The 17454-nt window shown below is 37.4% G+C and overlaps 1 long non-coding RNA gene across 1 annotated transcript; it reads right to left on the bottom strand.

Moving 5' to 3' along the window:
* Positions 1-3137: 3137 nt before the first annotated feature.
* Positions 3138-16283, bottom strand: LOC129403651 (uncharacterized). The gene is made up of 3 exons (XR_008629355.1): positions 16236-16283; positions 7210-7257; positions 3138-4858 (listed from the first exon to the last, which is right to left on the bottom strand). It is a non-coding gene; the product is annotated as an uncharacterized LOC129403651 (long non-coding RNA).
* Positions 16284-17454: the final 1171 nt, after the last annotated feature.

The following is a 17454-nucleotide window of genomic DNA, read 5'->3' on the forward strand; positions in this document are numbered from 1 at the left end:
AACATTTTTGTAAAGACTATTATCACAGGTGTGAGGTTATTCTTCATTGTACTTTTTATTTTCATTTTATTAAGAAGTTTCATTGAGTATTTTTCACATGCCAGAGGGCCATCAATATATCTTATTTGGAGAATTATCTACTCATGTATTTTGTCCATTTTATTGTTTGTGTGAGTTCTCCGTATGTCTTGGATGTAAGTGACTTGTCCTATGTGTGATGTGCAAATATATTTTCCCAAGTACTAGGTTGATTTCATTGGGGGGGTGGGGAAAAGAGATGTTTGTTTGGGACCACATCAGCAGTGCTCAGGATTTACTCCTGTATTGCTCAGGGTACCACAGGAAGTGCTGGGGATCAAAGCCAGGTTGGCTGTACCATTGCTACAGCTCCCCATTCTTGCTTTTGTTTCCTTTGCCAGCAGACTTGAGTCACCAAAAAATCTCTGATGTTGAGGACATTAAATATATTATCTCTCATATTTTGCTTGTTTATAGTTTGAAATATGATGTTTAAACTTTAATATTTTGAATAAATATATATTTTAAGCATCGTGTTAAATAGTGATCAAGTGTGCTTATTTTTGCATATAACTACCTAAGTTTTCCCAGCACCATTTCTTGAAGAGACTGCTCTGCCTACATTGTATGGTCTTGTATTGTTTGTCATATTAAGAGTCTGTATATGCATGGCTCTACTTCTGGTATTTCTATTCCATTGTCTCTGTACCTGTTTTTTCCAATACCATAATGTTTTAATTACTATTGCCTTGTAATATACTTTAAAATCAGATAGTATAACATCTTCATTTTTTCAATTTCCTCTCAAAGTTTCTACAGCTACTAGAGGTCATTTGAAGTTAACATAAATTGTAAAAGCACTGAAAGTGAGAAAGTGCTAAAATAGCATTATGAATGCAATCGGCAATATATTAATAATTACAAATAAAAGTGACTTTTAAAGGCTCATAAGAAGGTCAATAAGATTATATTTAGATTATTTAGGTAATAAATTGATATGACTTCAATTCAAATAATTATAAAGTGACTCTAGAAATTGAAAACTTAAGAGATGAGAAAATAATCTTCAACGATTATTAATGAATGAGCATGAGTTACAAATCTGTGTGCTTGTACATGTATGAGAGAGTATCTAGAATTGCATTTATCAAATAATCATATAGTTGTTTCATGATCATAGTGGAAGAGTTGATCATGGTGATCATGGTGGAAGAGTTAATATTTTTCTCAGTAAAAGATGGATCAGAAAGACAAAATTAAAAAACATTATTTTAACATGGTTAACATGCTTTAACCTAATATAAACATAGAAATATTGATTCAACTTATTTTAGAGAACTTAATCTATAGACACGGAATGCATGGAAGAGCCTGGCAAAATCCCCATGGCATATTCGATATACCAAATATAGTAACAATAACAGGTCTCATTCTCTTGACCCTGAAAGAGCCTCCAATTGTTGGGAAAGACAAGTAAGGAGAGGCTGCTAAAATCTCAGGGCTGGGACGAATGCAGACGTTACTGATGCCTGCTCAAGTAAATTGATGAACAACAGGATGATAGTGATACAGTGAATCACAAATCTTTGAGAAAGGCAAAATGCAAAGATACTTGAGGGAAAAGGTACATGAACCTGGTTTCTTCCTTTTATATATTGTAAGATTCGTAAGATAAAATTATCTCTTTAAAGACTATAGAGATAGCAAACATATTATAATCCACCTGAACGAATTTCCGTCTAGTCTGTATGCATGTGTATATCCATGTTTGCATGTTCGCACACACACACATATACGCGGACTTACACACACTTTCCCCCTTTCTTTGTTAACTGATATTGCACTCACTCAAAATATAAATAAAGACCCTGGAAAAAAGAATGTGGTGGTTCAAATGCTTTTATTTTTATTATTTTTAAATTTTTATTAGAGAATCACTGTGATGTACAGTTACAAACTTATGAACTTTTGTGTTTGCATTTTACTCATACAGTGATCGTTTACCCATCCCTCCACCAGTGCCCATTCACCTCCACCAATGATCCCAGTATCCCTTTCACCACCCCTACCCCACCCCCCACCATCCCACCCTGCCTCTGTGGCAGGGTATTCCCCTTTGTTCTCTCTCCTTTTGGGTGTTGTAGCTTGCAATAGAGGTATTGAGTGGCCATCATGTTCGGTCTATAGTCTACTTTCAGCTCGCATCTTCCAACCCGAATGAGTCCTCCTGACATCCTCTACTTGGTGTTCCCTTCTCTATCTGAGCTGACTTTTCCCCTAGCATGTGAGACCAGTTTCCAAGCTGTGGAGCAGACCTCCTAATCCTTATCTCTACAACTCTTGGGTGTTAGTCTCCCACTCTGTTATTTTATATTCCACAGATGAGTGCAATCTTTCTATGTCTATCCCTCTCTTTCTGACTCATTTCACTTAACATGATACTTTCCATGTAGAACCACTTATATACAAATTTCATGACTTCATCTTTTCTAACAGTTTCTATGAGGCTTATATCTCCCTAATACCAAAAGAAAACAAAGACACCACAAAAAAAGAAAACTACAGGCCAATATCCCTGATGAATATGGATGCAAAGATTTTCAACAAAATATTAGCAAGCAGAATTCAACAACTCATCAAAAAGGTCATACACCACGACCAAGTGGGATTCATCCCAGGGATGCAAGGTTGGTTTAACATTCAGAAATCAATCAACATAATCCATCATATCAACAAAAGAAAAGATAAGAACCATATGATCATATCAATAGATGCAGAGAAAGCATTTGACAAGATCCAGCACCCATGTATGATGAAAACTCTGGGCAAAATGGGTATAGAAGGGACTTTCATAAATATAGTCAAAGCCATCAAGTGCTTTTATTGAATGCATCTGATCTGGTATGGTCTTCAACATCACATTATTACCCAAAGATCACCCAGAGTTAACCCTGAGCATAAGAGCCAACAATAACCCCTGAGCATTGCCAGGCATGCGCCTTTCCCCACAAAAACAAAATAATAATAATAATAATAATAATAATAATAATAATAATAATAATAGTAGTAGTAGTAGTAATAGTAAAGACATAGGGTTATATTTCCTTTATAAACTTTCTACTTGCATTAAATTAGTAGATGCTATAAATATTTCATTCAAAATAGTTTTTAATTTGACCATATTTTACTACTTACTACTACCTATTCTAATTCAAAATTCCAACATCTTTTGTCAGGGACACTACAGTGTATTATCTGATTACCCTGAACTCTTATCTCTCATAATGAGGTTTCCTCCTGACAATCAACATGATGTCTTAAAGAACATAAATCATATTAAACTATTTATATGATAGAAGATATTGAAAAGCTTTCTACTCTGATTAAAATAGAAACCTATCATATCGTGTGTTATAGTTTGCCTACATAGCCAAAAATTATCTGATCCATCAGCATTCTTATCACTCATTCTTTCCACAGCAACACACTTCCTACCTATGTAGCACATTAAGATTATTCCTACTTGAGTGTGTACATAGTTACTGCTGATTCTTCCTTCAAAAACTCTTCCTTATTATTGCACTCATATATCCAATTCCTTGCCTTTCAGTTCAGTTCCAAGATGCTCTCAGAGTTCAGCCTACTTAAAGTGGTCTCCTTTTACTCAATAACCAATCAGTCTTATTTTACTCACTTGAACTTTCACTGTCTAAAATAGACCCTATTGTCATTTATTGTGTATTGCATATTTACAAATGAAAGAGTTTATACTGTATAAAGAGGACATATTATAAATCCTGTGTGCTAGTTCCATTCACTTAGAACAGCTGCTACTTTACAAAAAACAATTAGTACTTGTGGAATAATGTTATTAGAATGGATAGTGGAATATGTTCACAGCATTATGTTGGAAATAGGTAAGTTTTGAATTGATGAAAAGCCACAAAAACTACCACCCACAAATTAGCAAAAGTAATGCTTTAGCATGCGGTCAACCAGTGTTCGATTCCTCTGTCCCTCTCAGAGAGTCTGGCGAGCTATCGAGAGTATCCCACCCTCATGGCATAGCCTGGCAAGCTACCCGTGGTGCATTCAATATGTCAAAAACAGTAACAACAAGTCTCACAATGGAGACATTACTGGTGCCCACTCAAGCAAATCGATGAACAACGAGACAACAGTGCTACAGTGCTACAGTGCAATGCTTTAGCAGGAAAATCAAAATTAGCTATAGGCTATAGGGACACAATACCACATAACAAAGCTGGAAGAAAAATAAGGATATTTTTCTTTGTAGAATTAAACTTAAATAAAAGAGTAACAAGATCAATGACTTATAAATTGAAACTACAATCCAATTTATTCAGGAAAGTTTTATTATACAAATGTTATTCCTAAAATAAAAAATGGTTATTACGTCAACCTAAATTTAGGATGCTTAAAAACTCTCCATGGAGTTTCCATTAACCAGTGAAGAATAAATGTAGAATCCCTGGTGTTTTTGTGCCATTTTACTTGCTTCTATGAAATGCACATAGAACAAAACAAAAACAAATCAGAATGTTTACCAAAGATGCAGGTCTCAAAAGAATTGACATGGACTTTTCCACCAGCTGCTTCAGTGACTCTGCAATAATTCATCCAGGCATCTCAGACTGAGCTCCTGTGAAAGTATCTGGCATAAAGGAACTAACACTGATACTTCTGATGCAAGAAGAGTATGTACTTCACCGAATCATTAAATCAAACCAAAAATGGGAAGAATCCAGATTGCCAGCTGGGCTTTGTTACTGCTTCAGAAGTCCAATACAAAAACTTGATCTGGCCTCTAATGGTATTTCTTTGATACAGGTATAAAGTATCATGTAAAAGAAAAAATAAATAAATGAATAAAGGACCATGTGAAAACTCTATTACATAAAGTACAGAACTGTATCACAGCTATTCTTATGGATTTGTAGATATACATCTAGTAATTTTAAATAATATTTTAAGATTTATTTTTACTCAAAAATTTTAATAGATTTAATAGTTTTATCTGATAATTTTTTATATTTTGACTTCACAGAGAAATTTTAATAGATTTAATAGTTTTTCTCTGATAGTTTTTTGTATTTTGACAATTTTTTGACATTATCATAGTAGTATAATGGCTAACAAGCTCAGGTTTTTGTTTAGAGATTTATGAGTATCAAATACTAAAATAACCATGAAAGTAGACTCTTACATTTCCTTGGTTTTTGTTATTGTTGCTGTGCTGTTTTTGTTGTTGTTGTTATTATTTGGGGGCCGTACTTGGTGGTACTCAGAGATTATTGTTTGGGGGTCGCACTTGGTTGAGCTCAGAACTTACTCATTTGTGCTCAGAATTTATTCCTCGCTCTCCACTAAAGTATTACTTTTGGATACCTTAGGGGACCATAATGAGATTAATCAACCTGGATGGGCCACATGCAATGTATGTGCTCTACCTGCTGTATTATTATTATTACAGCCCCAACATGTTCTGCTTTATAGATGAGAAATATTATTCCCAGTGATATTAAACAACTTATGCAAAATTAACTAAAGAAATAATTGAAGATAAATTTAAACCTATGGGTGGAAATTTAAATGTCTATACTAAATCACAATTAGTTTACTTTTTTAAGCATGCTATTTTTTAAATTATATGGCAGTATAATCAACAATGTATGTTCAATAATTTAAATTTTTTAAAGTGTTATCTCAAAAGAGATTGTAATTTAAATTTTGCCTGATAATGTATATCTTCGGCAGGTCTTCCGCCACCGGGAACTCTGCTCGGGGTAGGAGGGAAGCTGGAGCCTATCCCCTCTGAGGGGCCCTGGGGAAGACAGCCAGGCGTGCGGGCAAGAGACTCTCTGCATCACTCTCTTCTGAGAGCTTGCTTTTAAGTCTCTCTCTGGATGTTGGCCGTTGATGGGATTACACACACCTGGGTTCCTCTGCCAGTACCTTCATGCGTGAGGCCTGTCCGAACATGCGGAAGGGGCCTTGAGCATGCCTGTAGCTAGGTTCCGGTGGTCTTTGGCCACCGGGAGCTCTGCTCGGGGTCGGAAGGGTCCGAAGACCACCGGAACCTAGCTACAGCCATGCTGGAGGCCCCTCTCCACACATTCGGACAAGCCTCATGCATGAAGATACCGGCAGAGGAACCCAGGTGTGTGTAATCTCATGAATGGCCAACATCCTGAGAGAGACTTAAAAGCAATCTCTCAGAAGCGATATCTTTAGCCTACTACTCCTTCTGGGAGAAACTGGCAATCTTCTGAGAGTTTCCTGCCCACCTGGGACAGCCTTGCAAGCTTCCCATGGTGTACTCATATGCAAAATCCAGTAACAAACTGGATCTCATTCCCCCGACCCTGAAGCAACATTGTTAAGAGGGCTGAGTCAAGATAGACTTCTAAGATCTCAGGGAAAGGACAAAATGAGATGTCACTGAGCCCGCCTGAGAAATCGGTGATTAACAGGATTTCGTGATTCGTGAATGTATATCAGTTAGATGAGAGCTGTATCACTATCTTTAGCAGTATCATTGTTTGTTTGAAATTCCTTTAATATATTTAAGCATATTTTTAAAACCAATAGTTCTTTCTCTTATTTCTTGTACAATAGCACTAGCGGTAACCGATCATAGTTTGTGTAGATATTGCTAATTACAATTTGCAATATTTTATTCATAGTGTTTCACAGAGACTGACTCAAATTCATTTAATACTCAGATTCATACTTATTTTTAGATAATAAAATTGAAGTGAAATAGATTGAGTAACCTGCTGGAGTCAAACATTTTATAAGTGTCAGAGTCAGGGTTCAATCTGAGACTTTCTGTCACAAGAGCATTCTTATAGACACTACATTTATTCTCTCATTCTACATATATTACTTGATAAATTACATTACCTTGAAATATTCTCTTTATAAAACAATTGTTAAAGATAGCTTTAGATTGTCTTTGTTGTGTGGAACAAATTGATATGAACCTATGCAAATAAATAAAAATCATAAGCTCTCAGGTTTATAAATGTCATGGTATAACCAAAAATTTTCTCCCTTCTATCTCTAGCTAAACTTGTTGTCAGGAAGGATAATTACATCCATGGAACATAAATTTTATTTTCTCTACTTAAACCTCAGAGAAGTTTTTAATTTTAAATGTTCTCTCACCTTTGTACTTTTCTGCAAATAATATTCCAGTAAAATCATGAACATCATCTGCAGAAGGATGAGAGGGGAATGAATAGAAAAATAAAGATTAGAAATAATAATTCCCATAAAACAGATAAGAATAATTTTATCTAAGATATTCAAGACAAAATTATTAATTCTAAAATGTTTAAAATCATTTTCAGGTTTTTTAAATAGGCCTGAAACTGATTTTAAAGTTAAGAGAACAACTTTTGCTTAACTATTCTGTTTGATTTCCTTAACTGTTAAAAGAAAGAAGAAAGAGTCTTTGTTTGGCCATGGAGTTTAATATTAAGAATAAAGGAACGGGTGATTGGACTCCCCCACGTCCACAGTCTGGGTCCGGAGCACAGGTCCAGACGGATTCACTGGCGAATTCTTCCAAACATTTAAAGAAGACTTGTTGCCAGTTCTCCTCAAGCTTTTCCAGGAAATTAAAAAGACAGGAACCCTTCCAAACAGTTTCTATGAGGCACATATCTCCCTAATAACAAAAGCAAGCAAAGACACCACTAACAAAGAAAACTATAGACCAATATCCTTGACGAACACTGATGCGAAGATCCTCAACAAAATACTAGCAAATAGAATCCAACAACTCATCAAAAAGATCATACACCATGACCAAGTGGGATTCATCCCGGGGATACAAGGATGGTTTAACATTCGGAAATCAATCAACATAATCCATCATATCAACAAAAGTAAAGATAAAAACCATATGATCATATCAATAGATGCAGATGCAGAGAAAGCATTTGACAAGATCCAAAATCCGTTCATGATAAAAACTCTCACCAAAATGAGTTTTGGAGGAACTTTCCTCAAGATAGTCGAAGCCATTTACCACGAAGCTATTGCAATCATTATCATAAATAGAGAAAAACTAAGGGCCTTTCCTCTAAAATCGGGGACAAGACAAGGATGCCCACTCTCACCACTTCTCTTTAATATAGTACTGGAAGTATTAGCAATAGCCATCAGGCAAGAAAAAGATATTAAGGGGATTCATATCGGAAAGGAAGAAATCAAGCTCTCACTGTTCACAGACAATATGATACTATACCTAGAGAAGCCTAAAAGCTCTAGTAAGAAACTCTTGGAAACAATTGACCTGTACAGTAAAGTGGCAGGCTATAAAATCAACACCCAAAAATCCATGGCCTTCCTATATGCAAACAATGAGACAGAGGAAAGGGACATGAAAAAAGCAATCCCGTTCACAATCGTGCCCCAGAAAATCAAATACCTTGGAATCAGCTTAACTAAAGAAATAAAGGACCTCTACAAAGAAAACTATAAAACACTACTTCATGAAATAAAAGAGGACATGAGGAAATGGAAACATCTACCCTGCTCATGGATAGGGAGAATAAACATTGTCAAAATGGCAATACTCCCAAAAGCATTATACAGATTTAACATGATCCCTATAGGGATACCCATGGCAATCTTCAAAGAAACGGAGCAAGCAATCCTGAAATTTATATAAAACAATAAACGCCCACGGATAGCTAAAACAATTCTTGGGAAAAAGATGATGGGAGGCATCACCCTCCCCAACCTTAAACTCTACTACAAAGCGGTAACAATTAAAACAGCATGGTACTGGAACAAAAGCAGAACTGCAGACCAATGGAACAGGGTGGAATATCCCCACACACAACCTCAAATGTATGATCATCTAATCTTTGATAAAGGTGCAAGAGATGTGAAGTGGAGCAAGGAAAGTCTCTTTAACAAATGGTGCTGGCTCAACTGGACAACCACATGCAAAAAAATGGGCTTAGAACTCGATCTGACACCATGCACAAAAGTCAGATCAAAATGGATTAAAGACCTCAACATCAGACCACGAACCATAAGGTACATTGAAGACAAGGTAGGCAAAACCCTCCAGGATATTGAAGATAAAGGTATCTTCAAAGATGACACGTAACTAAGCAATCTAGTAAAAACAGAGATCAACAAATGGGACTACATTAAACTAAAAAGCTTCTGCACCGCAAAAGATACAGCAACCAGAATACAAAGACTATCTACAGAATGGGAAAGGATATTTACACAATACCCATCAGATAAGGGGTTGATATCAAGGGTATATAAAGCACTGGTTGAACTCTACAAGAAGAAAACATCCAACCCCATCAAAAAATGGGGTGAAGAAATGAACAGAAACTTTACCAAGGAAGAGATACGAATGGCCAAAAGACACATGAAAAAGTGCTCTACATCACTAATCATCAGAGAGATGCAGATCAAAACAACCATGAGATACCACCTCACACCACAGAGGCTAACACACATCCGAAAGAACAAAAGCAACCGCTGTTGGAGAGAATGTGGAGAGAAAAGGACCCTTCTACACTGCTGGTGGGAATGTCGGCTAGTTCAGCCCTTTTGGAAAACAATATGGACGATTCTCAAAAAACTAGAGGTTGAGCTCCCATTTGACCCAGCAATACCACTGCTGGGAATATATCCCAGAAAAGCCAAAAAGTATAGTCGAAATGACATCTGCACTTACATGTTCATCGCAGAACTGTTTACAATAGACAGAATCTGGAAAAAACCCGAGTGCCCTAGAACAGATGACTAGTTGAAGAAACCCTGGTACATCTATACAATGGAATACTATGCAGCTGTTAGAAAAAATGAGGTCATGACGTTTGCATATAAGTGGATCAGCATGGAAAGTATCATGCTAAGTGAAATGAGTCAGAAAGAGAGAGACAGACATAGAAAGATTGCACTCATCTGTGGAATATAGAATAATAGACTATAAGACTAACACCTAATAATAGTAGAAATAAGTACCAGGAGGTTGTCACCATTACTTGGAGGCTGTTCTCTCATTCTGGGCAACTCAGAGAAGGGAACACCAATTAAAATATGGTTGTTGGTCATGTGGGGGAAAGATGATGTGGGCCGAATATAGACTAGAGACAACACAATGGCCACTCAACACCTTTATTGCAAACCACAACACCTAATCAGAGAGAGAGAACAAAAGGGAATTCCCTGCCATAGTGGCAGTGTGGGGTGGGGGGAGAAGGGACTGGGGAGGGGGGGAGGGATGTTGGGTTTACTGGTGGTGGAGAATGGGCACTGGTGAAGGGATGGGTTATCAAACTTTGTAAGGGAGAAACATGAGCACAAAAATGTATAAATCTGTAACTGTACCCTCACGTTGACTCACTAATTAAAAATAAACTATTAACTAAAAAAAATAAAAAATAAAATATAAAAAAAAGAAGTAAAGGACCTCTACAAAGAAAATTATAAAATGCTACTCCATGAAATAAAAGAGGACATGAGGAAATGGTATCATATCCCTTGCTCATGGATAGGGAGAATAAATATTGTCAAAATGGCAATAATCCCCAAAGCATTATACAGATTTAACGCGATCCCTATAAGGATACCCATGGCATTCTTCAAAGAAACGTATCAAGCAATCCTGAAATTCATATGGAACAACAAATGCCCACGGATAGCTAAAATAATTCTTGGGAAAAAGATGATGGGAGGCATCACCCTCCCCAACCTTAAACTCTACTACAAAGTGGTAACAATTAAAACAGCATGGTACTGGAACAAAGGCAGAGCCAAAGACCAATGGAACAGGGTGGAATATCCCTACACACAACCTCAAGGGTATGATCATCTAATCTTTGATAAGGGAGCAAAAGATGTGAAATGGAGCAAGGAAAGCCTCTTTAACAAATGGTGCTGGCACAACTGGACAACCACATGCAAAAAAATGGGCTTAGAACTCAACCTGACACCATGAACAAAAGTCAGATCAAAATGGATTAAAGACCTCAACATCAGACCACAAACTATAAGGTACATTGGAGACAAGGTCAGCAAAACCCTCCACGATATTGAAGATAAAGGTATCTTCAGGGGCTGGAGTGATAGCACAGCGGGTAGGGCGTTTGCCGTGCACGCGGCCGACCCAGGTTCGAATCCCAGCATCCCATATGGTCCCCTGAGCACCGCCAGGGGTAATTCCTGAGTGCATGAGCCAGGAATGAGCCCTGTGCATTGCTGGGTGTGACCCAAAAAAAAAGGTATCTTCAAAGATGACACGCAACTGGCTAACCAAGTGGAAACAGAGATCAACAAATGGGACTACATTAAACTAAAAAGCTTCTGCACCGCAAAAGATACAGTGACCAGAATACAAAGACTATCTACAGAATGGGAAAGGATATTTACACAATACCCATCAGATAATGGGTTGATATCAATGGTATATAAAGCACTGGTTGAACTCTACAAGAAGAAAACATCCAACCCCATCAAAAAATGGGGCGAAGAAATGAACAGAAACTTTTCCAAGGAAGAGATATGAATGGCCAAAAGGTACATGAAAAAGTGCTCTACATCACTAATCATCAGAGAGATGCAGATCAAAACAACCATGAGATACCACCTCACACCACAGAGACTAGCACACATCCAAAAGAACAAAAGCAACCGCTGTTGGAGAGGATGTGGGGAGAAAGGGACCCTTCTACACTGCTGGTGGGAATGCCGACTAGTTCAGCCCTTTTGGAAAACAATATGGACGATTCTCAAAAAACTAGAGGTTGAGCTCCCATTTGACCCAGCAATACCACTGCTGGGAATATATCCCAGAGAAGCAAAAAAGTATAGTCGAAATGACATCTGCACTTATATGTTCATCGCAGAACTGTTTACAATAGCCAGAATCTGGAAAAAACCCAAGTGCCCTAGAACAGATGACTGGTTGAAGAAACTTTGGTACATCTATACAGTGGAATACTGTGCAGCTGTTAGAAAAAAATGAGGTCATGAAGTTTGCATATCAGTGGATCAGCCTGGAAAGTATCATGCTAAGTGAAATGAGTCAGAAAGAGAGAGACAGACATAAAAAGATTGCACTCATCTGTGGAATATAGAATAATAGACTAGGAGTCTAACACTCAAGAATAGTATAAATATGTACCAGGAAGTTGACTCCATGGCTTGGAGGCTGATCTCTCATTCTGGGCAACTCAGAGAAGGGAACAACAAGTAAAATATGGTTGGAGGTCATGCAGGGGAAGGGTGATGCGTGCCGAATGTAGACTAGAGACTGATCGCAATGGCCACACAACACCTTTATTGCAAACTCATAAACTTTTATGTTTGCATTTAAATCATACAGTGATTGTTTACCCATCCCTCCACCCATGCCCATTCTCCTCCACCAATGTTCCCACTATCCCTCCCACCAACCCCACCCCATCCCCCACCATCTCAATCTGCATCTGCTGCAGGGCATTCCCTGTGGGATATCAGGGATCAAACAAGTTGGCTACATGCAAAGCAAGTGTTCTACTCACTATCTCTCCATCCCCCAGATAAATGATATCTTAAATTAAATCTAAAGACTCATTAGTAAGCTAGTAACAAGGACTACCTTTCTCACCTTACCAAAGATTATCTACCCCACCCAGATAAGCTACAGCCATAATTACATAATGGAAAAAAATAAAATTAGCTCCTTTATTCCAATTTTGGAGAACAAGACAAGGATGCTGTTTACTCAGCCACTCCTAGTCAACATCATACCAAAAGTTCTAAATAATGCAGTAGGACAAGAAAAAAATTAATGTAAATACACTGAATAGTAAGAAAAAACTACCTTTGTTCATATATTGAGTGTTTTTACTATGTAGAAAATTCCAAAACATTAAATACCATCAAAACAATAAACCTCCAGAAATTAATAAAAGATTATAGCAATTATAGGATACAAGTTAACACAAAAATGCTTTTTTCCTATGGTCAGAGAAATGGTACAACAGGTAAGGTGTTTACGTCTCAGGCAGCTGAGTTTCTACCCTCAACACACCATTATGTCCCCAAAACTGCAAGGAGCGATCCCTGAGTGCAGAGCCAGGAGTATGTTCCAAGCAAGGCCAGATGTGACCCAAAAACAAAACAAAAAAATAGTTCACTTTTATCCTATTAAGTTCAAGGGTCAATGGGAATTCAATAATTAAAATATAAATCATTTTTATTAGCACCCAAAATATAACAGGTATGAACTTTAAAGAGGATATAAGAACTATGGAAAGAAAGTTCCAAAATGTTTTTTAAACTATTTTGTGAATTTCAATAACTATTTCAGAGGTTTAATGCTTTACTTCAAAACCTTCACTACAGGGGCCAGAAAGATAGTATACTCACATGCAAGTGTCCCAGGTTCAACCCCTGATACATCATAGTCCTCTGATTACTGGTGTGAGCAACCCACAAACACAAGTCAGAAGTAGACTCTGACCATCATTGGGTGTGGCCCCAGAACAAAATTCAAAACCATATCAACAGCAACAACAAATTCTATTGAGAAAGACAATACAGTATTGAGAAGACAAAATATTTATGTGAGAGAAAGAGCCCCAAAATTTAAAAAAAAAGCATAAATCTAGTTGTGATATTTGACAAACAATGCAATTCAATCAATATTGGATAGTGTTTTTATAAATGATGCTGTAACACCTATTAATATATTTTTTCAATAATGCATTCACTATTTTAATTATTTAGTCAATTTTATATACTTCCCACCTTTCTTTAAAGTTATTTTGACATTTATCCATAATAAACTGCTTAAGGCGAAAGTGGCCAGGATAGAAATGAAGTAGTAAAAACAAAAATTTAGTAAAAGCAATCCAAATCACTGCTGCTTTTTAAAAATTAACTTTTTAAATTTCTTTTGGGTTCTGGGCCACACCTGGATGACTTACTCCTGGCTCTGTGCTCAGAGATCAGTCATGGATGGCTTGATGGATCATATATGGTGTCAGGGATAAAACCCCAAGTAGGCTGCATGTAAGTCATACTCCTTTTTGAACATATTGTCTGTCTGGTCAAAACCTAACACTTTCATCTAAGAAATTCAAACAAAAATACACACAATTCGAGTTGCTCTCTGGAGTCTTCCTATGTTTTTAAATGAATTAAATTCTATTTTACACCTTTCACAAAAATTAACTCAAAATAAATTTTCAATTCAAATTTAAAAACAAAATTATGAAACTCCTAGAAGTAAATAGATGAAAAGAGGTAACTTTAGATATGGTGCTAAGTTTGTCATATACAACACCAAAGGTATGGTTCATGAAATAACAAATGATAAACTTGAATTCATTACAATTTAAAACTTCATTTTGCAAAAGATAATGCTAAGAGAACGAATGCTGTTAGAAATAAGTTAAAATTTTCTTTGCAATATATAAAACACTGGTAGAATTCTACAAGAAAAAAAAATCCAACTCCATTTAAAAAATGGGGAGAAGAAATGAACAGAAACTTTCTCAAAGAAGAAATACAAATATCCAGAAGACACATGAAAAATTGTTCTACATCATTAATCATCAGGGAGATGCAAATCAAAACAATCATGAGATATTAACTCATACCTCTAAGACTGACACATGTAAAAAAAAAAAACCAAAACCACGAATACATGGAGAAAACGACTCTCATTCATTGTGGGTGGAAATGCCGACTGGACCATCCTTTTTGGAAAACAACATGGGCATTCCTCAAAAACCTAGAAATTGAACTCTCATGTGACCCAACAATACCACTTCTGGGAATATACACCGGGGACCCACAAACAAATAGCAGAAAGGCCATCTGCATCTCTATGTTCACTGCAGTACAATTTGCAGTAGCCAAAATCTGGAAACAACTTGAATGCACGAAGAACAGATAACTGGATAAAGAAACATGGTACATCTACAAAATTGGAAACTACACAACCACTAGGAAAAATGAAATCATGAAATTCAACTATAAATAGTGGACATGGAGAGTATCGTGCCTAGTGAAATGAGTCAGAAGGACAGAGACAGGCATAGAATGATTGCACTCATTTGTGGGGTATAAAAAAAAAAAACAGTATGAGACTAAAACTCAAGTGCATTGGAAACAAGGGCCAGAATAAATGGTCCATGGTTGGAAGCTTGCCACAAGTGTGGAATTGGAGAGAGAAGGGAGGAGGGCAGTCAGGCTAGAGAAGAGACCACTACAAGAATAGTTGGAAATGATCACTTGGAACAAGAACTGAGTGCTGAAAGTAGATAAAAGGGCAAACATAATAACCTCTCAGTACCTGTAGTGCAAACCTTAATGCCAGGAAGGAGGGAGTGAGAGAGAGAGAGAGAGAGAGAGAGAGAAGAGAGGCGGGGCAGGCTGGAGTAGGGTAGCAGGTTTCAGGGTGACGGACACGGGCTGGAGAGAAACTGGGGACATTGGTGGTGGGAAATGTACACTGATAAGGGAGGACTGTTGTAACATTGTATGACTGAAGTCCAATCATAAACAACTTGTAACTATGCATCTCTAAGGGTGATTTAATTTAAAAAATTCTTTGCAAGAATCAGAGAGGTGCAGGAGTTTAATATTTGCCTTGCATGGAGCTGATCCTGGTTTGATTCCCAGCACTGCATACCGTCCCCTAAGCACCTCCAAGAATAATCCCTGAGATATACCTGATAGACTTTCATTATCTGTATTTCAAACCATAAGGCCCGAGAGAAAGAGAGAGAGAGAGAAAGAAAGAGAGAGAGTTGGGGTGGTGGTGGGGAGAGTGAAACTGGGACCACTGCTGACTGCTGGCAGGAAAAGTACACTGGTGAAGGGACAGGTCTTGGAACATTATATGACTGAAATCTAACTATGAACAACTTTGTAAATGTGCATATCACGGTGATTCAATTTAAAAAGAAGAATGAAAGTTGAACAAAAAAAGAAGAATCCCTGAGCAAACATCCGGGGGTAAACCCTAAGCAGAACCAAGTGTGTTCAAAACAAAAAATAATAATAATTTCTTTACAAATCTCCTATCCGATCAATAATTTGGTTCCAAAGCACACAAAGAAGTTGTAAAACTAACCAAGAAAAATATTAGGAAAAAACTCAATAAAATAGGTAAAGTTCTGGGACAGGAGAGATAGTACACTGGGGTCAGTACTTACCTTGCATACAACTGACCTGGGTTCAATCCCTGATATCCCATATAGTCCCCAAGCTCTGCCAGGAGTGATCTCTGGGCTCAGAGTAAGCCCTGAGCCTAGTGTGGTACAAATCATCCCCTTTCTCCCTCCCACGTCTATTTCTGAAAGTATCTTGACAGTGGAGACCTGGAAAAAGAAGATAAGCATATGAAAAGGGGTTCAACTTCATATGTACTGAGCTGTAAATTGTATGATAATGCTATACACCTAAAATACAAAACACTATCAAATACTGGCTAGCCCTGTCAATGCTTCCTTTTCATTACGATTCTTCCTCTCATACTCCTTATGAAATCTCACATAGATGCGAAGTCCTTTATCTAAGTGATTCACAAACATCATTGTACAATGGAATGATTTGGTGATATTCTCACACATCAGAATTTCAGAAGATAATTCTAATGTAAAAAATGTGAGAATGGTTTCTGTACTGATCTTTCTGCTTCCAGTCTCCATTTTTTTTATTGGTGAATCACCGAGAGTACAGTTACATACTTACCAACTTCCATGCTTACATTTAAGTCATACAATGGTTAAGTATCCATCCCTCCACCAGTGCCCATTTTCCACCACCAAAGGTCCCAGCATCCCTCCCACCATCCCTACCCCATTCCCCTTCCCCCACCCCGCCTCTGTGGCAGGGCATTCCCTTTTGCTCGCTCTCTCTCCTTTTGGGTGTTGTGGTTTGCAATAGAGGTATTAAGTGACCATCATGTTCAGTCTATAGTCTGCTTCAGGTTGCATCTCCCATCCCAAGCGGATCCTCCTAGCACCACTTACTTGGTGATCCCTTCTCTAACTGAACTGCATTTCCCCCCAGTATGTGAGGCCAGCCTCTAAGCTGTGGAGTAATCCTCCCAGTACTTATCTTTAATAATTTGGGGTGTTAGTCTTCCATTCTGTTACTTTATATTCCACAAATGAGTGCAATTTTTCTATTTCCTTTCCCTCTCTTTCTGCCAGTCTTCATTTTTAAAGCCCTTTTATCATACTTTTTTCTCTTTCTAATACAGACACTTAAAAATATTTTCATGTGTTTTTGAGGGGTGAAGCAATGGTACAGTGCTATGGTGCTTGCATTGTCCATAGCCAAAATGGTGCTGATCCATATTGTTCCCCAAACCTGCAAGGAATGATCCCTCAGCATTGAGCTAGGAGTAAATCCTGAGCACCACTAGAC

This window comes from Sorex araneus, chromosome 3 (genome assembly GCF_027595985.1).
Source record: "Sorex araneus isolate mSorAra2 chromosome 3, mSorAra2.pri, whole genome shotgun sequence".
NCBI classification, from domain to species: domain Eukaryota; kingdom Metazoa; phylum Chordata; class Mammalia; order Eulipotyphla; family Soricidae; genus Sorex; species Sorex araneus.